The following is a 22776-nucleotide window of genomic DNA, read 5'->3' as shown; positions in this document are numbered from 1 at the left end:
CGCCCGCCATTCCTCACCCCTTCTGAGGTATCAGATGTTGAGTGAAGTCATCTGGGACATTCTGGCCCCAGTGATCTCTGTGGAATGCGGCTGCCAGGGTAACCACAGCCACCTCCATTTAAAACAGGAAAACCATCCAGCTGAATCCAGAAAACCCACAGAACTGTGATAAACAATTTATAAATGTCTTAGGCAATTACATACCTGGGCAATTCATTTCATAACAATAGATAGCTCAAACATACATTGGTACCTGGAAGCGGGGTGCTGCCATAACAAAGCCTTAAAGTAGGTGGCATTGGATTAGGGACCATGGACAAGTAAATGCCAGAAGGACAGCGAAGAGACTGTCAGCGATGGCTGCAAGATAGGGGACGAGATTGTTACCAAAGGCTGGAGGAAAGGAGGCACATGTAACGCAGTGGTGTGACTATTAGCAGCAGAGGACGTGGAAAATACAACCACATACTTGTGAGCCTAACTCACGGGATTTCCAGGCAGAATGTTAAAGTGCCAAATGTCTTCTTCTAGCCATGAATGACAAATGCTTGTAAGAGGAAAACAAGGTAAACAATTTAGTTTTCAAGCAGAATTTACAGGAAATAGAGAAGGCAGTCTCAGAGTAAGAACTTGTCTCCAGGTTAAGGTAAAATCAAATTGGCAATAACACCTTTTATTAAGAACTAAAAAAACAAAACAAAACAAAACAAAAAACTTATGGCAGGCTTAAGAGCAGTTCCTGGGTAGACAAAGAAGATACAGATCTCGAGAGTATTCTTCATAGCAGCCTGACAAGCACAGAGGGAAGTCTGTCTCAAAAGGACTATAGCTATTGTTGTGGGTCACGGATGTGGTAAGTCCTGAAAAGGTTCATACAAAACTCTTAAAGGTTTAAAGGAAGTACTACCAGGAGAATCACCACCAGGTTGAGGTGAAATAGAGTTAAAAATGAAAAGAGGACTCAGGAAGGCTGGGTGGCTCGTTCCATTACGTGACTGACCCTTGGTTTTGGCTCAGGTCACAATCTCATGGTTGATGAGCTCGAGTCCCATGTTGGGCTCCATGTTGATAGCTCGGAGTCTAGTTAGGGTTCTTTCTCTACCCCCTCAACCTCCCACCCCCCCACACACTCTGTCTCAAAATAAATAAACTTAAAAAAAAAGAAAGAAAAGATTCCTCTACTTTCCCAATATTCTATGGCGAGGCTTTGGGAGAAGAGCTAATTGACAGGAAACATGACACTTTCTTCTGAAGGAAGGATGACTATGCAGTCAAGCAAGAGTCTAGATGACAAAGCTGCAACCATAGTTACCCTCTTGAGGGCCAGCTACCATTTAAAAAGCATGGGCTTTGCTACTGAGTGGTGGGAAATGAAGTACCTGAAGGAAAAGCCTACGACACTGACATCCAGCCCATGCAGGGATCTGACAGAAGCCATCTTGGGCACCCCAGCCCCAGACCCAGTCAGAATACCAGTTGAATGTCACCTCAGGCCAATATCACACAGGGAAAACCAACTTTTCAGCACAGTCCACCCACCAAAACCTGAATAGTGGGAAATTATTGCTCTTTTAGTCACTGAGTCTTGGCACAATTTCCTGCGTAGCAGGCTAGAGCTAACACAAAAATTTCGTTCCCAACATTTAGTAAGGAAATCATTGAGACCACTGACGGTCTTAAACCATTACAAGGACAAATCAAATGTCCACTGTGCAAATCCCATTCCTGATTGAGGATTAATCCTCTCTCAGGGCTTTTTTTCCACAGTCCTGTCCCCTTAACCCACTGTACCTCTATTTCTTCATTTGGTTGATGAGGATAATAACAGGCTCCGTCACAGAACTCTTATGGCGATTAAATGAATTGATCTGTATGAAGCACCTAGAACAATGCTTTGCATACAGTGGCCCTGTAAGTGGTAGCTGCCGGTAAGAGTCGATATTGAGACCCTAGGGAGCTGCTTCCCCTGCCCGTCACAATAGTTGAGCTCCAGAGTAGAAAAAGGACATAATGTGATGAAACTATAAAAGCCCGCTTCTTTTTTACCTCTGGGAGCGAATTTTAAAAGTTTCTCAATTCTCCCTAATGTGCTTTGGTGTGGAGATGATTGTATGCAAGGAACTGCTACAGAAAGTAAGGCAGGTGTTGAGGGATGGGGGTGAGGAGACTCTTGTTTTCTTACAAGCATCTGGGCTCTCAGGAGGAAGATACCCCACATTGTCCCATCCTCACCTGGGGCACATCCACTGAGAAACGTGGTCAGGCAGAGGGAGGTGCTAATATTTAACTTCTCAAAACTACGGTAATTCTCATATGTGTTCTGGCTGAAGTGAGAGCCCGTCCTGGGGCCCACGCTGAAGGTTCTGCTGCATGAATCCCTCAGTCAGTTGGTTCATAGGAGATGTGCGGAGATACAACTCAAGCTCTACCCAAAAGAGCCAAAATGGGGCCAGATTGGCAAGAGGAATATTGAGCAAAATGAAGTGAGTTCACATTTCGGCATCAGAATGCTGTGGATCATCCAGTGACAAGACGGTTTAGACTCCCCCGTACAGACTAACAAACACTCGCCTGTGCATGCTTAAGGGGCAGTATGAGGCTGGCAACTGGCCTTCTTGCCCCAGATCTCAGAATCCCCCTTAGTCATACCTTCCCCAACTTTAGAGAAAGGAACAGGAACAAAAGGCAAGGCTGGATGAACAATGAAAACTTTCACACCGAGACAGCTAATTTCTCAGGCAAAAGTGAGCTTCATTCCCCCCCCCCCCCCCCACTAACTAATGGGAAGGTAAAAAACACCATGTATATTATTGACTGTTAAATTTTGCAAGTCTGCTTCATTTGGAAGTAACTATATAGGATTACATAGTGGGTTTTTTAAAGTAAATTTGTCTTAAAAACTAAAATATAAAGCAGTAAAATATTTTAAGTAAAGTAAAACATTTTAGAGACCTATTCCCCTAAGTACAATTTCATACCACTCAAAGGGAAATGACAGCTTTATTTCAGCCTAATTTATATCTAGATAAAATACTTTTCAACACTAGTGGGTTTTCCATGATTTTACTGCAAAATGACTATCCCAATGAAGCCAGAAACCCTCTGAGTTTCTCAGAGGTGCTTGTAACTTTTCCATAGCTTCAATCACAGGTGATCTATTACTGTTCTGAGAGTATTTTTATCAGTTAAGAATGCAAATCTTAGCTTCTCCTTTCTGGCTCCTTATAACACAAATCATATTGTTTGGCATCTCTACCTACTTTTCACCTACAGCTCCTATACCTTTTAGAACTAAAGTTATTTTTCAATGACATTTGAATTATGTTTACCATAACACGCAACATCTATTGGGTAAAAAATAATAAAAGCTAAGAAGCCAATCAATTCAAGTAGTAAGTGGCATTTAGTGTCTTTCATTCATATTTCTAATTAATGAAAATATTGATATATGAGAAAATGTGAAAAAAATGGATATCGGAATTTTCTTATCTAAGATTTCATCCTTGAATTCAACATATTTTGTGAGCTAATTACTAGTTTTGTAAGTGCCTGAGTTGGATTTCCAAGTTTTCATTTGTTGGTTTCTGTTCATCTAGAGATCCCTGGAACTCACAGATCTGATTCAAGAAATCTTCAAGGTGAAAGAAAACAATTCAAGCTGAAATCAATGATTGATATGAGACAGTCCTCTTTAAAATCAAGTTCATTTTTTTGCATGACATTCTTTTTAATTTTTTTTAACATTGAGTATAGTTGACATGAAATGTTATGTCAGTTTCAGGTATCCAACATAGCGATTCCACAACTCTATATGTTATGCTATGCTTACCACAAGTGTAGGTACCATCTGTCTCCATGCAACACTAATTGACTATATTCCCTATGCTGTATCTTCTATATCTGTGACTTTTTTTGCATAACTGGAAGCCTGTATCTCCAACTCCCCTTCATCCATTTATCCCAGACTCTCAGCTACCTCTCCTCTAGCAACCATCAGTTTTATTTGTAAGTCTGATTCTGCTTTTTGTTTGTTTATTCACTTAGATTCCACATACAAGTAGAATCATATGGTATTTGTCTGACTTAACACAATACGCTCTAGATCCATTCATGTTGTCGCAAATGGAAAATCTCCTCCTCTTTTATGGCTGAGTAATATTCTATTGTGTATATGTATCACCACTTCTCTATTCATCTATGGATGGACACTTGGAGTGCTTCCATATTTTGGCTGTTGTAAATGATGCTACAATAAAAATATCTTTTTGAATTAGTGTTTTCATATTCTTTGGGTAAATACCCAGTAGTGGAATTACTGGACCCTATGTTAATTCTTTTTTTAATTTTTTGAGGAACCTCCATACTGTTTTCCACAGTGGCTGTGCCAGTTTGGATTTCCACCAACAGTGCACCAGTGTTCCTTTTTCTCCTCATCCTCACCAACACTTGTTTCTTGTGTTTTTGATTGTAGCCATTCTGTGTATGAGGTGATATCTCATTGTCGTTTTGATTTGCATTTCCCTGATGATGAGTGATGTTGAGCATCTTTTCATGTGTCTTTTGGTGATCTGGGTGTCTTCTTTGGAGGAATGTCTATATCTTCTGCCCATTTTTTAACTGGATTAGTTTTTTTTTTGGTGTTGGGTTGTATAAGTTCTTTATATATTTTGGATATTAATCCTTTATCAAATATATCATTTGTAAAAATCTCCCCCCATTTACTAGGTTGCCTTTTGGTTTGTTGATTTTCTTTGTTGTACAGAAGATTTTTATTTTGAGGTAGTCCCAGTATTTTATTTTTGCTTTTGTTTCCCGTGCTTTAGGGGACCCCTAGAAAAATGCTGCTACAGTTGATGCCATAAAAAATTACTGTCTTCTTCTAGGAAATTAGTTTTCTTCTAGGATTTTATGGTTTCAGTTCTTTCATACACTGTGTCAATTTTTGTGTATAGGGTAAGAGAGCTGTCCAGTTTCATTATTTTTGCATGTAGATACCAGTTTTCCCAGCACCATTTATTGAAGAAAGTATCTTTTCCCTGTTGTGTATTCTTGCTTCCTTTGTCATAGATTAATTGACCAAAAAGTGTAGATTTCTTTATGGGCTTTTTATTCTGTTCCATTAATATATGTCAATTTTTTGTGCCGGTACGATACTGTTTTGGTTACTACAGCTTTGTAGTGTATCATAAAAGCTGGAATTGTGATACCTCCAGTTTTATTCTTCTTAAGATTGCTTTGGCTTTTTAGGGTCTTTTGTGGTTCCATGGGAATTTGGGGATTGTTTGTTCTAGTTCTGCAAAAATTCTGCTAGTATTTTGATAGGAATTGCATTGGATCTATAGATTACTCTGGGTAGGATAAGCATTTTAACAATACTCCTATGATCCATGAGCATGCAGATCTTTCCATTTGTGTCATGAATTTCTTTCATCAGTGTTTTATATTTTTCAGAGTATAGGTCTTGCACCTCCTTGGTGTGGTTTATTCCTAACTATGTTATTCTTTTGGGTACAATTGTAAATGAATTGTTTTCTTAATTTTCTTTCTACTACTTCACTTATAGTGTTTGTAAATGCAACTGATTTATGGATACTAATTTCGCAACTTTACTGAATTCATTTATTTCTAATAGTTTTCTAGTGGAGTCTTTAGGGTTTTCCAGGTATAGTATCATGTCATCTGCAAATAATGACAGTTTAACTTCTTGTCCAATATGGATGCCTTTTATTTATTTTTCTTATATAATTGCTATGGCTAGGACTTCCAGTACTGTTTTGAATAAATGTGGTCAGAGTGGACATTCTTGTCTTATTCCTGATCTTACAGGAAAAGCTCATTTTTAAAAATTTTTGAGCATGATGTTAGCTGTGGGTTTTTCATATATGACCTTTATTAGGTTGAGGTATGTTCCCTCTAACCCACTTTGTTGAGTTCTTATCATGAACAGATGTTCACTTTTGTCAAATGCTTTTCTTCATTGACTGTTTTTATCCTTTGTTTTGTTGATGTGACATATCATGTTAATTTGTTTGCAAATGTTAAACCAAACTTGCATCCCTGGAATAAGTCCCACTTGGTCATGATGAATTGTCCTTTTAATGTATTTTTGGATTTGATACACCATTATTTTGTTGAAGATTTTTGCACCTATGTTCACCAAGGATATTGGCATGCAGTTTTCATTTTTTGTGGTGTCTTTGGTTTGATGCCAGGGTAATAGTGGCTTTGTAGAATGTATTTGAAAACAGAAAGCTTTCCTTCCTCTTTTATTTTTTGAAATAATTTGTGGGGAATAAGTATTAGCTCTTCTTTAAATGGTAGAATTCCATTTAAATTCCATTTAAATTCTATTCCTATGAACCTATCTCATCCTTTACTTTTATTTTTTGGTAGTTTTTTGATTGTTAATTCAATTTTGTTACCAGTAATACACTTATTCAAGTTTTCAGTTCTTGATTCGGTTTTATAAGATTGTATACTTCTAGGAATTTATCCATTTCTTGTCGGTTGTCTATTTGTTGACATATAACTTTTCATAGCAGTCTCTTACAATCCTTTGTATTTCAGTGTTGTCAGTTTTTACTTGTTTTTGTTTGTGCTTATTTGGGTCCTTTCTCTTTTCTTTTTGAGTCTGGCTAATGTTTCATTAATTTTATCTTTTCAAAGAACCGGCTCTTGGTTTCATTGATCTTTTTAAAATTTTTCTTTAGTTTTTATGTCATTTATTTCTGTTCTGATCCTTATTTTCTTCCTTCTACTCACCTTGGGCTTTGTTTGCTCTTCTTTTTCTAGTTCCTTTAGATGTAAATTTGTATTATCTGAGCGGTTTTCTATTTCTTGATGTAGGCCTATATTGCTACATATATACAGCTACACATATACACAGCTGCTTTTGCTGTGTCCTATGGATTTTGGACTGTTGCATTTTCATTTTCATTTGTCTCCATCCATCTATTTTTTATGTCTACTTTGTTGTCTGTTGATCCATTGGTAATCTAGAAGCTGTTCCTTAGCCTCCAAGTGTTTATGTTTTTTCCAGCTTTTTTCTTTCCTTTTTCTTTATTTCTTTCAATGTTTGCTTATTTGTTTTGAGAGAGATGGAGGAGAGAAAGAGCATAAGTGTGAGTTGGGGAAGAGGGGAGAGAGAAACAGAGAATCACTGCCAGCACAGAGCCCTATGTGGAGCTCCATGTACAGTGAGATAATGACCTGAGCCGAAATCACGAGTCAGATGCTTAACCGACTGAGCCACCCAGGTTCCCCTTTTCCAGTTTTTTTTTTTTCTTATGACTGAATTCTAGTTTCATATCATTGGGGTTGGAGAGGATACATGCTATGATTTCAACCTTCTTAAATTTATTGAGACTGTTTTGTGGCCTAACATGTGATCTATCCTGGAGAATGTTCCATGTGCACTTGAAAAAAAATGTATATTCTATTGTTTTGGGTCGGAATGTTCCGTATACATCTGTTATATCCATCTAGTTTAACAGGTTGTTTAAAGACACTATTGTATGACACACTCTTATCATGCATGAGTTTCTTTTGCATATATACACGAATATTGGGAATATTCATTTACTTTCAATGAATTAACTCATGTATTCAACAATAAGATATCTCTATGGAGTATAGAATATTTGACAAAATCTTCTCTATTTAGGCACTCTTTCTCCTTTTGTACCCTTTCCTCCCTTAAATGAGTTACTGTACTGGAACATGTACTTACTTCATCTGTGATTTTGAAAATCACAGTTCTAACATACGTATAAATATATTTATATGTGTATATTTATATATAACATATATGTGTATTTATATACACATATACTAAGTATATGAATATGTATATATAGATGTAAATATTGTTTAAGATCTATTTCCTTTCTGTTTTTAACTTAAATATACAAAAAATTGGTTATCTTGCTTTATCCAATCTTTTGATACTTGTCTATTTCAACTGGTAAAATTAATTTATATTGGTGTCACACTGTAGTCTATTGGTTGTATCTGTTTTGCATTGCATTAGAGCATTGCATAAATATGCCATGATATTACACCACCCTCCTGTCCATCAGTGTTAGTTTGTAGCCTGGTGCTGCCCTGAATATTCTTGTATATGTCTCCATGCATATGAGCAAAGTTTTCTTTTGAGACATAACTAGTAGAGAATTACCAAGTTATAATTTTCCAATGTTTAATTTTTAAGATAATACCAAAATTTCCCCAAAATGGTTTAGCAATTTACCTCCCAAGGGAAATTACAAGTTGTGGGATGAAACTTTGCCAATCCCTGATTAATAATTATATTTTATACCTCTTTAAAATTTTTCATTTATGCTTATTCAAATTTATGCTCATTCTATTTGGAGATTTTCCTTTATTAACCTGTACATTATTATGGTACAATCTTGGAACAGTTGTAACTGATAAAGGATTAATATTGACTGTCTTCACCCAGTGTATATCAAATTTATAACATATTTTTCCATTTTATTTAAGATCTTTGAATTAATAATAGTTATTTTACTAATACAATTTTTCAATATTTTCTTACATTGGAATGCATTTAGTAATGCTAAAAATACTTCCCTACTCAGTTTAGAGAAATATCAATCTGTATTTTGAACTGAAATTTGTTAAGATTTTGCATTTGTTATTTAAGTCCTTGATCATTCTGGGTTAATTTTTATGTATGATGTATAGTAGATATCTAATTCTAATTTTTCTATACAGAAAATTTTATTTTATTTTTTTTTTAATTTTTTTAACGTTTATTTATTTTTGAGACAGAGAGAGACAGAGCATGAACAGGGGAGGGGCAGAGAGAGAGGGAGACACAGAATCTGAAACAGGCTCCAGGCTCTGAGCTGTCAGCACAGAGCCTGACGCGGGGCTCGAACTCACGGACCGTGAGATCACGACCTGAGCCGAAGTCGGATGCTTAACCGACCGAGCCACCCAGGCGCCCCATATACAGAAAATTTTAATAGGTATATGTATTGAATAAACTTTTTCCTATTGCTCTGACATATCAAATTTGTCAGATGTCAAAATTCTATATTACATGCATCAAGTTTCTTTTATGAAATCTGACTTTGGATCAGGTTTTGGTGGTTACTTTATTTTTTTCTTTTTCCTATGACTTGCTAGAGACTTTATTATAAACCTTTATATATACTGGGGTAAGCTCCCTTCTCCTGGCTTTTCCTCTTCAGAAATATTAAGGGTATTTTGATTCTTCATAATTTTGGAAATAACATAGTAAATTCCATAAACAATCTTATTTAGCCTGGCATTATATTAATTCTATAGAATAATCAGGTATATTTGACATTATTTCAATATTTAATGTTTTAATGTCCATGAGCAAGGTATATTTTAGGTCATCCTTAAATTCTTTCAATTAAGTATTATAATTTATTCATTAGAAGTTTTGTGCTCCATTTTATTTCTCAGAATTTTATATTTACGGTATTAAATGGGATAATTGAACTATTTTCTCAATTTTATTGTAGATATATAGTAATTTTATTATTAATGAATTATTTTACATAACTTACATCTTGCTAAACATTATACTCCTAGAAATTAGCCTGTATTTTCCTTTTTCTCTGATACAAGGTAATTATTTTAAAATAATCTTTGAAAAGTGACTTTAAGCTTTGAAATCAATTAGAGTCCATATTACAGTTCTTTTGATTTGTGTCATTGAATAAGTTTCTTATTCATAGAGAGTCTCAAGTTCCTTCTCTATAAAAGAAGGAGGGGAGGGGCAGTCTCAAGTTCCTTCTCTATAAAAGGGTTGTAATGCTAGCACTTATTTTTACAGGCTTGTTGAGAAGATAAAATAATACACATAAAGCATATTGTGTGCTACTCTGTCTGTTAACTAATCTAAACTCGTTTTATTGGAAGGATAATTAGGATTAAAGAGTCAAGAGTAATTCTGAGTACTGCAATTATGAGTAATGCTTAGCTACAGTGTGACATCATCATGACTGGGAATGCTAATGCAGTAAAATGAGCACATAAAAGTAAAAATGTGTAAGTCGCTTTAAAGGCAGAATATTCATCAAGGCAAAACTAGAGGGAGCAAGACTTAATCTAAGGTGATGACCAGCGTGTAACAGAGACGGTGGAACCAGAAATCAGACATTTTCAACAAGAGAAGTTCACAAAAAGATCTAATCGTACTGACATTATATTTTATCTTTATATTTACAAGTTGAAATGCTCAAGCCTTGTGAGCTAGAGGAGAACAAACCTGTATGCAAAATACTCCTTCAACTCTTGGTTCATAGACAACATCAGGTTTCTGGAAAAGCAAGTTTAAGCAGTGGACCCTGGTACACTCGGAATAAGGTTAGTTCTTGGCTTTGAACTGCCCTTCTTAGGAAGAACTATATCTTTTTCAAATATTATTGAGTTTCTTCAATTTAATAATTAAACATTTTTAGTTTTACTATCCTTTTCCTCACAATAATTTTAAGCAATCATATTCCTCCAATCCAATGGAATATTTCAAAATCTCATGGAAATTTCCATGCATATTCATCTTCAAGACAAAAATCCCACCTCTCCAAGCAGATTTCTGCTAACAGTCTAGTAGAATAAAGTTAATAATTTTAGTATTTAATAAAACTGTAAGGATAATCAAATCTTCCTGATGATGTACAAAATCAAAGTACTGCTAAAAATCTGGTCCCAATACCCTAATCCCTTAGGCCAGTGTTATTCAAATTAAATCACTTTAAACATTAGAAAGAATTGTATATAGTTAAGTTGGTACCATTTTCTAGGGAGAATAAAATAGCTATTTTCTTCATATGCTCATGGAGTAATACCATTCTGTAAGTTCTTTTTATCAATTATTCCCATAGAATGAACATTTTGTTAAAGGATCTCAAAATTAACACCCAAATTTTATTTCTAAATTTCAAACATTCACACATTTTTAGTAATGCCCATTTTATTTATGGCCACAATTCTTTATTATTTTTTTTACATTTATTTATTTTTTGAGAGACAAAGAGCACAAGTTGGGGAGAGGCAGAGGGAGGGGGAGACACAGAATCCGAAGCAGGCTCCAGGCTCTGAGCTGTCAGCACAGAGCCCGACGCGGGGCTTGAACTCACAAACCGTGAGATCATGACCTGAGTTGAAGTCGGACACTTGACTGAGCCACCCAGGCGCCCCTTTACAGCCACAATTCTTAAGTTCATAGACACCTAATAGAATTACCTTTATATATGTAAATCTGAGTTTACTTGTTTACCATAAAAGTTCCTTATCAAACTTGCATAGACCTTTGCAGACCTCACTTTTTAAAATTTCTACTTTATATAGGTAAATGTTGAATTAGAAAAATTTTACAGAACTGTTACATTTCTCCAGTTCTAATTTTGTCTGCATTTGTTAATACAACATGTTTTTGTTAATATATTAGGTGTGTGTTGCATTCTAATCATTATATTTTACCTAAAGTTAGTTATTCATATCAAAGGCAGTGTTGTCAATTTAATGGGTAAAGATCACAAAAGTATTTGAGTGCAGTTATATCCTGTATATAATCTAAATGTTTTTATAAAATTCCAATAGGCTATGTATACAGACTATATATATGGCCAATATGTAAATTAGAACAATAAGGTAATAGGCTAATGTTTGACTAATAATATTCTGGAACCTCAGATTATTTCACACTTTAATCCTCCTTCGTAAATATCTACTTGTAAAAACAGCAGTTATTTTGCATGATGGTGCCGGTTCCAAGGACAGTTCCTAAATGACTTAGGAATGAGAAATGTTATCTTTTAGTTTTTTTTTATTTAATGTATAAAGTTTTAGCTTCTATGCTTTCATTGGTGATTTCAATATGTGAATACTAATATAGGATACATGATAAATGCTTGGGAAGCTTAATCACAGACTGGTATTATTAGATGTTGAAGGAATATTTTGGTTCGATGATATGAAAAACTGAGTAGAGTTTGATACTAAAATAAGTAAAAGTTATACCAAAATTAGAATAAATGAAATAAATAAGTTTTGTGATATGTTTTGGAAATGTATGCCAAAAGTCTTAACATTGGTGGTTTTTTACCATGTAGTGGAATGTCTGAATAAAATATCAGAAAAACATAAAAGCTCTCAGTACAAATATTTTTTTATTATAATCATGAAAAAGTCAGATTGACCTGAATGGTTACTAAAAGTATTACATTTAATTATAGTCTGTCACGCTGATAGAACATTCTACAGACTTCAAAATGTTTATTTGGTTTTCATAATGTTGTTTTGTTATTTGAGAAAAAAACCCTTAAAATACTGTGAGTAGTGAATGATATTTCTCAGGTAAAATTATGCACACACACAGACATCAAAATACTGGTGGAGGTGTTTAGAAGTTTTGATGTTTTCTAAATCTGTGCCAAGCTCTCACAAAATTTACAGTAAAAAAAAAAATAAAGTTTTCAGATAACTTTAAGGATGTTTTAAGGGCAAGGATGTTTTAAGGGCAATGGAAAGTACCCAACGTGAGATCCAGGCTTTAACAATCTCTCATCTGGCCACCTCGAAGACTTGGCCAAAATGCTCACCATGCTGCCCCACTAGACAAATCTTTAATAGACAAATCTTTAATAGCCACCTGCAGAATGAATTTCAGTGCCCAGATTAGCCTGTAAACCCCCCTCTATTTTCATCTCTCACATTACTTCCTCCCAGGGTAACCCCAGGTTTTGTTTTTTTCCCCAGCAACCTTGAATTTTCTGTTGTTCTACGCATACAAGCAAGACAGTTTGGCGGTAGTGATGTTGGTCATGTTATTTATTTGGTTTTCTTCTTCTTTTCCCAGGCCATTACTCACATTCTATCTTCTCTCTGGAATGGACGACCTGCTCCTAAAATTCTTTAAAACTGGCTTCCTGAACTTCTTTTTGTGAATCACCTTAGGATCCTGTTAAAATGAAAATAATAATTCAGCTGTTCTCAGGTAAGGCTCAAGATTTTTGTTATTTTGCCCAGTTCCCAGGTGATACTAACGCTCTGGTTCTTGGCATATACCGTGAGTAGAAGTCAGGACAATGACCTGAATGCTGTGGCTTTCCATAGATATTCCATTATACCTGTTGTTTACCTTTATCCTTGAACTTATCAAACTATGGTGGTCATTTTCTGTCTCTTTCTCTCATAGATTATGGGCTTCTTGATAATGTTGCAGTCATATATATTGTATGCGTGTGTCCATATATATATGGTATGATATATACACACACACGCAATTTATAGACTATATATATATACTTTACATATACTTTAACTTGCACTTCCCTGAGTTGTGCACTAGACCCCATTTTCTTCATCTACTAAAGTTGCCTCAATATGCACTGCTTACTCACATGTCATTTTGTTTCTCTGTTTGATCATTCCCATCAAGAGTTTTGTGCTTCCTGATTGTTCCTTCTGCCTAGAACCTTCTTCAACAGATATCTGAATAATTAACTTTAACTTTTTTCATGCATTTACTCAAATCTGGGACCAGATGCCATATTTAATACTGCAACCTGTCCCAAAAGCAAGAACATTGTTTTTTTCTTTTCTGCCAGGTATATGATTTATATATTAGGTCAGTTTCTCTCCACTGGAATGCAAATTTTAGGCAAGAAAGTATTTATTTTATTCATATATGTATTTCTAGTGTTCGGAATAGTGTTTACATGTTAGAAATAAGGAATAAATGGATGATGGATGGGTTAAAGCAACAGATGCCTTCTAATTTGTTATTTCTTTGCCAAGAAAGTAGGCTGTAATTTAAAAAGTCGGTATCAATAGTATCCTAGAACTTTCATATGCCAGATAAATCCAATTCAATATATTCTGTGAGTAGAGAATAATTGCTTTGTTCCTACTGCTACTCTGTTAAAGCTCCAGGCAATCTGGCTAAAATCTGGGTAGATTCCCAAAAATTTATGATTCAAGAAAAAATGTGTGCAAACCATATCCTTAGAATCTGATCAAACTGGCAATATAACAAGACCCAAACTATAGTCCAAGCCTTGTTGATATGGACACAATGACTTCAGCTAAAAAAAACTGAAAACCAAAACCAAAACAAAAAAACAAAAGGTGAAATTCCTAGAGAATACTCATTTCTACTATTGGAAAGAAAGGAAAGGAGAAGACTAGAAAAGGAAAGCTTGTTAGATGTGGACAACAGCATGTAAATCATATTTTCACTGGTATTATAAATCTTTATCTAAATCTAACTGAAAACAGTTGATAATCAGTTTGGATATGCCTTTCCATTAGCAACTGAATAGGACTGATTCTTGTCACAGCAATTGAACTGACATGTTGAGCATGGAGTATTCTGGCAAGTCCTCCTGGCCAATCTGCTCCAACTCTGCTCCAGGGCATCCACAGTGGGGTGTCTTTATAATCTTTCCAGCCTGGAATTTGATTAAGGTAACAAGGAATGATGGCACAAATTCAAATAAATATCCTATTCATAAATTCCCTAAACCCAGCTCATGCAATGCAGTCTCTGTAAGGAATGAGTGGGTACGACAACTTGCCAACTTCAAATAATTAATAGACTAAATCTTGTACAGACATTTATAATCGGAACTGAAGTATTCTGAACTGTTTTATTAAGGATTATACCACAATATGCTTTTCTCCTTAAAAAAAAATAGCAATGGTTTACTAAAACTTCTCGGTGATCTCTAAAGGAAAGTGGTTGTATTTTTAAAGGTTTGTTAAGTGTATAGCTCATGTTACATGATCCCGCCTATTTTGCAATGTCAAAGTTAACTTCAAGTCTTTAAATGTAATAATTCATTCCTACCTGTATAGAAATTATTGGACAACTTAAATTCAGTGACTTCAAGTAATTATTACTAAGGTATTCAAAAATTAAATGGTGATCTCATTTTATTTAAATAAATAAAAGTTTATTTATGATCTAATGTGATCTTATTTTAATAGAATATAAAATGTGTGTGATCTTATAACCCAGGATGATAAGTGTTATATACCAGAATTATTTGTTTCCTTACTTGTCATAGACTCTGGGTCTGGAGTTCTCTCTTGTCCAGCAAGAAAGCAGGATGCAGGATTAAAACTGCGAGAGAGGCTAATGTCTGGGAGGAGACAAGACCCCTGAGTAAGGGTCCTTGCTCCATTTTTATTAGGATCAAAAGGCTTACAAATGTGCTGATGGATGTGCACAAAGAGACAATGAAATCGTGAACATTAACTCATGTGCATAAGGGAAAGGGGGTTCTGAAGATATGTGGTTTTAGGGGTTTGGGTCAATACAAAACAAAACCCTGGCTAGGGTTGGAAGGTTGTTTACAGTAAACATGAGGCCCCAACTCTAAACCAGTTTAGATAAACAGAGAAGGAGAAAGAGCATGCAACCTCAGGGTCAACAAGGCACCTTTCTTTTGCTAATTAGCTCTTCTCTGGGCAACTTCACCCCACAGCAGTCTATAGCCCTATTTACCTGTTTACCTAATTTGGTCCTTCCTTCCTGTAAAAGCAGCTTTCTGCTATTGTACTAAGCTGGGGGCATTTCCACCCTAATCTTGTTTACCTCATCTTGGATGTTTTCATCCTGAGATTCCCTATTCCTATACCTTTGTCCTATACTGGGGGCCTTTGCCCATTTACCTAACTTTGTTTACCCAAACTTGGGTGTGTACATCCTATGGCTAGTTTCTTTATGCCTCGTTAACCCATCAGTGCAGGCTCAGGGAATTCCTAAGTTTATTCCTCATACTTACTTACCTTTTTACACATATGTCATTTTATTTCATAGGACTTTCAAGCTTTATGAAACTGGCTGTTAAATTTTTTACCAAGCATTTTCCATTTAAAGTAAGTAGTTTCATTGTCTCCTGGACAGTTGTGAAAATGTTTGAGAAATGTTAAGCTAGTACTGGATAAATGCACTGTTGAAATAATTTATTGACCTTTTTAAAATTTTTTTCAAATGTTTTTATTCATCTTTGAGACAGAGAGAGGCAGAGCATGAGCAGGGAGGGGCAGAGAGAGGGGGAGACAGAGAATCTGAAGCAGGCTCCAGCCTCTGAGCTGTCAGCACAGAGCCCAACGTGGGGCTTGAACTCACGGAGTATGAGATCATGACCTGAGCTGAAGTCGGATGCTTAACCGACTGAGCCACCCAGGCACCCCTAGACCTTTGAGGTCTATAAACTTTTCTAATGAACTAAGGTGACAGTGTAATTGTCAATAAGATTAATGAAACTAATGGGAGTATATCTCAGCTAAATAACTCAATCTGTGAATTAAATTTGTTTAGGGCAAAAGGTATAATTTTTGCTTATAAGTAAATTGGTTTAATACCCACAAAGATCAGATCTGAGATATTCCCATTTTAAGGAAACTGTATTTTTGGAAACTGGGAGGCCATTTTCTCTAAGTGAGCCTTTTAGTGAATGCATTGATGAAAATTACATTCCCAATGATTTGAACCAATCATTTCTCCAAAGGCTCTATTTCTGTCTTAGCAACCAAAGCCATAATAACTTTCCAAGTGGCTGTGCTTTAGTGCCAGTGTTTCTTTCTCTTTGGAAGCACATGTGGATAAATCTGTGATAAAGCTCAATATTCTTCACCTAAAAAAAGAAAAAAAATGTGAACAATAAAATTAGAAAAGAATAAAAAATTGGGAGAACTGACACTGGTTTCAAAAGCTATAGTAATCACAATGTTTAACTGGCAGGATAGATGTATAGATATGTAGGTCAATTGAATAAAATTTGTGTCCACAGACCAGAAATAAACTCTTAAATTTATGGTTGCCTGGATATTGGCAAGTTATTTCAGTAAGAAAGAATAATCTTTTCCACAAATAGTTCTGGGACAACTCGATAGCCACAAGCAAATCATGGAAGTTGAACCCCTACCTCACCTCACCTCATTTATAAAAATTCACTCAGAATAGATTATAGACCTCAATGTAAGAGCTAAAACTATAAAATTCTTATAACAAAATATGGGAGTAAATCTTTATGGCATTGAATTAGGCAGTGGTTTTAACATGTAATACCAAAACACAACAAAACAATTAAAAAATTATTTTGATGAAGCCAATTTAAATTTTATGTTTTATTTTTAAGTTTATTTATTTATTTTGAGAGAGACAAGGGAGAGGGAGAGAGAGAGAATCCCAAGCAGACTCTGCATTGTCAACACAGAGCCCAACATGGGGCTTGAACACCTGAACCATGGGATCATGACCTGAGCCCAAACCAAGAGTCGGAAGCTTAACCAACTGAGCCATCCAGGTGCCCCAAGTTTTATACTTTAAATAAAACTGTCAAGAAGTTGAAAAGAAAATCTACATAATGAGAGAAAATATTTGCAAATTAGAAGGGACTTGTATCCAGAATATGCAAAACTACAATAAAAACAAAATCAGACAACCCAATTAAAAATAGGCAAAGTATCTAAACATATATATTTTCCCAAGAAAATATACAAGTGACCAATTACATGAAAACATGACCAGCATTATCAGTCATTAGGGAAATTCAAATCAAAGCCACAATAAGATACCACTTCACCTCCACAGGATGGCCGTAATAAAAAAAGATGGACTCCAACGAGTATTGGTGAGAATGTGGAGAAATTGGAACCCTCAAACATTGCTTGAAGTATTGCAACCACTTTTGGAAGTAGTTCGGTTATCCTTAAAAATGGAAACATAAGAATTATCATGGGATCCAGTAACTCCAAGGGAAATAAAAGCACATCTGCAAAAAATCTTGTACATAAAATGTTCATAGCATCATATTCATAATAGCCAAAAAATGAAAACAATCGGAATACCCATCAACTGAAGAACGAAAAAAATATGTGCTATATCCATACAATGGAATATTACTTGGCCATAACAAGAAAGAAGTATCAATCCATACTCCAGTTTGGATGAAATTGGAAGCATTATGCTAAGTCAAAGAAGCCAGTCACAAAAGGTCATACGTTCTATGATTCCACTTATATGAAATGTCCAAAATAGGTGAATCCATAGAGACAGACAGCAGGTTAGTATTTGGCAAGGGCTGGGGGTAAAGGGAGAATGGGGAATGACTCCTGGTGAGAAGGAAGTTTCTTTTGGGGATGATGAAACTCTTTTAAAATTATAGTAATTGTTGCACAAGTCTGATTTTACTAAAAACCACTGAATGGAACACTTTAAATGGGTAAACTTTGTGGTATATGAATTAGATATCAATTAGCTCTTAAAAGTAAATATGGCATGCATTTCAGTTGCTATAATATGTATATATAAGGCCAATAAAAATTAGTTTTAGGGTACCTACAAAAGAAGTCAATTGAATATAACTAGTGGTTCCAAAATTCTTAGGCATATTATCTTAAATAATTGCATCAATTGAGTCTATAATATCTCATTGCTTTATCTCTTTATATAATGAACTTTTGAAATATTCCCTAAGAGTTGGGTGGATAAATGGACATTGATGCCTTAATCTTATATGATTAATAGAATCCTTTGTATATAAATATCAAGAAACAGTTTGCTCCAGCTCAGAGCTAGTTGTCTTTTCTTTTCAATAAATTAAACCAGCCTCATGACCAGTGGGAGTGAAGCACTTGACATCCTACAATGCTGGTGATTCTTAATTTATGCCCTGAGGGACTAATACCGAGAATATGTTCAGGGTACCATAGCAACTGCAGAATCAAAGCAGTGATCTCATATGGCAAGTTTGTAGCTGAGAGAACACTTCAGGATTCTGTGGGATCACCTGGGGCAGCACTATTCCAAGTGTTCATGGTGTGGCCTCTTGATAAGGGACACCTAATTGGTGTTAATTTATCCAAATTAAAGACAACTTTAAAGCATCTCTTTCCATAGAGAAGAATGGTCTCATAAAAATGTGTAACAAAATGGTAAGGGTACTTAATTTGTAACTAGTATTTCACAAGGGTTTTGATATGGATCTTTATTAAAACTGATTTCAAGTTGCAGTAACCTTAGTACTGTGCTAAAATGTGCAGGGATAACAATATCTTGTCTAACATCAAAGGAAGACAACACATTGTCAAATAATATATTAATTTTCATGACAACAGCACTTGTATTTGATCATCACATGATATATGTATTCCCCACTTTTCTCTTTGAGAATCTGAACAGTGAGAACACTAATAACGTACCCAGGGAACAAACAATCCCTCCTTTCCTATTTTATATTAGTCAATTAACATACAACAGATGTCTGCTTTCAGAAGAAGCTTTTTAAGAGCACTGGGCTATGTGCCTCTTTGCCTTCGGATATTGGAATGAGTTCCAGAATCATGAAACTCAATGAAAGAAGTGAAATTGCCATTTTCCCCCAAGTTTCAATCATGAGCCACCAGAATTCATCTCTAACTAATGTTGAATATAGGTATAAAAATCCAATTATATCTCTTATTATTTTAATCCAAAGAAAAGGAAATTGCAGAAACATGATAGAAATGCAAAGGTAAAATGGGGTTAAAATTACGAAGCTGGCTAAAAGAATGTAAACATTAAGAACAAGAGAATTCAGTACAAAACTACTCAATTTTACGCATTAAAACATGATTTGGAAACCCTTCCTCATGGCTCTGCACGCTCTAGCAGTTCAGCCCAGTTATTAAGTCAGTCCTTTGTGTAGACGGCCTGTGGTGTGGCCAGCACTATCTGACAGTGAGACCAGAAATCTGGTTCCACAAAGATGTGAACTTTTCGTGAAACGCAGGAAATGGTAATTTTATTAAGAGCCCTGTGACCTGCAACCAAGGATGAAGGAAATGAAGGAAAATGAAAAACTGAAGGAAAAACAAGTTAGGAACTGACTTTAGCGACTAATGGAATATTTAAAAACCAGTAAGTACTGTTGATTAATTGATTACAACTAATGTTCATGCTATTATCAAACAAAAATTAGATATCCAAAATTAGGGAAACAATGTTATTTCAAAATGAAATTGACATAAAGAGTAAGTAGAAGAGTCTTCAAAAAGTTGTTTCTATAACTAGACTACAAAAAGTAATACAGAAATGAATACAAATTAAGAGAAGGGGAAATAAAATGATATTTGTATGATTGGCTTATAAATCAAAGGACTAATCCTTAAGTTCCTACAGAGGAAAGGATATTGTAATATTCATTTTTTTTAATTTAAAAGTGAACCCCTAAATCTCTAAAAGGCACTATGATGAAAGATGAGTAATGTATGTTAACAGGAAAAAACATTTTCCTTTATAATACAAATATTTTCCAGATTACAGTTTCCAAAATGACAAAAGCATGCAGGTGAAGTTACTTACCCTGCAACTTCTCCTTCTCCTTCAGAGAGTACCTCCTTCAGAGGTACCTAAAAGCTGTTATATAGGTTTCTTTCCTCGGATAGAAAATAAGATAGGACAAACTAAATCTTTCTTCTATTGAATTAGACTCAAGTAGAAAATCTTATACTGAAATATATGCCCTTCCATTTAAAGAAAAAATGCATCTGGACTTGTATATGAACTTCTATATAACCCATAAACATGTTTGTTGGACACATTCCTATGAAAGTTTCAAAGAACGAGAAGAGATTCCAAAACTATGTTTCTAAAAATGTTTCTGAAACAGAAATGGACACTCCTTATTTGCTGCATTATATTTAGGTTTCTGAGCTCCCAACTTCCAGCATTTGTCTACTATAATTTTGATCGTTTCCTAACTGGACCTATAGTCCTGTCTTTCCAGATCATTCTCCACCAAGAAACTCTCATTAATTTCCTCTAAATAATTTTGATGACTATTATCTGGAATAATCAGCATTTATAGAAGTAACTAAATTGCTTAATCCGTGAGACAAGAGGAGCTAACTGGCAGATTGGGATAAGTGTTTAAATGGAAAAAAATATTTAAATATTTTATTTTAAATATTCCTTGTTATATAAGCTTATGATCAACTTAGATTTTTCCTTATTGTCATGGTTAAACTATTTTAAATGACAGTAAGAAATAGTAAATGGAAAATGTAGTCATGCTTTACAAACTTTATGCAGTCTTGAATAATAAGGAAAACATGTTTTCCACTAAATAAGATGTAGGATAAAGCTGGCACACTTTAATTTACTTCCAACATATCACTTCCAGTCATAGCATTAGTGATATTACAAAAGTCAAAGGAGACTCATTGGTGCTGATAGGATAAAGACAGATGAGCAGTATCTAAAGCACATTCTTTAAAACAGAAACCCAATTCTGACCTATGAAAACTAACGATAAAATAGTATTCTTTCAGTGGAGTAACGTGCATTCCAAACTTTCAAAACATTTCTTTGTACGTTTCTCTGAGCATCGCCTCTGCCTACAGTCTGGGTCCCTGGAAGTAACTGCATTGCTATTTATTTTGTGTTATCCATTCAAAGTCAATATAATGAGAAGGGTGAACAACATCTTTAAAGTATTATAAAAGTAGTTTTGTCCTCACAGGATCTCCAGAAAGATTCTCTAGGACCCGCCACAGTTGAGGACTGCTAGTTTGAAGACTGTTTTCTCAATACAATACATTCCAAATTGGAAGAGTTCATAGCATTTTTAATTTACTTTGCATTCGGCTAGAAGTTACTAGAGATGGTATGAAAAAACCCTCTTGTATCTGACACAAACTTCCTTGCATATAGGCTACAAATAAATGGAGAAGCACATCATCCAACCTGGTGGAGAATGAAGGCTCCTCATGTGAAGAATGTCAGAGAACACTACCTGCTTTAAAAGACACCAGCTTATGAATCACTGTATTCTACACCTGAAACTATTACACTGTATGTTAAATAACTGGAATTTAAATTAAAACTTAAAAAAAAAAAAGAACATTAAAAGATACCAGTGGGGAATGCTGCTATTCAGTTCATTTAAAACTACCTGTATAGGGGTGCCTGGGTGGCGCAGTCGGTTAAGTGTCCGACTTCAGCCAGGTCACGATCTCACGGTCTGTGAGTTCGAGCCCCGCGTCAGGCTCTGGGCTGATGGCTCAGAGCCTGGAGCCTGTTTCCGATTCTGTGTCTCCCTCTCTCTCTGCCCCTCCCCCGTTCATGCTCTGTCTCTCTCTGTCCCAAAAATAAATAAAAACATTGAAAAAAAATTTTTAAAACTACCTGTATAAAGTTTTGGAGATTTCTTCCAATAGTGTAATAGTGTAATAATTCATAGCACATTTAGCTTCTTGATAAAGAACTAAAGATAAGTGAGTAAATGAAAGCAAACAAACATGCCTAAAATGGATACAAATGAAGTGAGATGTGGGTTGGAAAAAAAATCCTCAGTGCTATTGGTGATCCAACAGGGTATTTACTTCTGGTTTACATACATCCACTTTGCCCTCCACACCTAGGTCATTGAGTGAACACATTCCATGTAGAGAAGCCACTGTAAGACTTTCCATATCTATATGGTAAGACAAAATCATGCAATCATTAGAATTCCATTTTTTCCTAAATTTGGGCAAATGTAAACTGATTAAACAGTATCTTTAAATATTTTACATTAAGATTACCATGTATATTTTCTGTAATAGAAACTGTAAACATCAAAGAAATGTCACATTAGCTGAGGATCATAATGTAGAATGTTCTGGGCTACTAGTCCACTCTCTTATTCAGGGAATTTTGTGAAAAATAGCCATCACTTTAGAATACCAGTATACTTACATAAGACAACACTACTTCTAATCACGTTACTAAATTTAGATATA

Source organism: Prionailurus viverrinus, chromosome D3 (genome assembly GCF_022837055.1).
Source record: "Prionailurus viverrinus isolate Anna chromosome D3, UM_Priviv_1.0, whole genome shotgun sequence".
NCBI classification, from domain to species: domain Eukaryota; kingdom Metazoa; phylum Chordata; class Mammalia; order Carnivora; family Felidae; genus Prionailurus; species Prionailurus viverrinus.
This window is presented reverse-complemented; position numbering follows the sequence as displayed.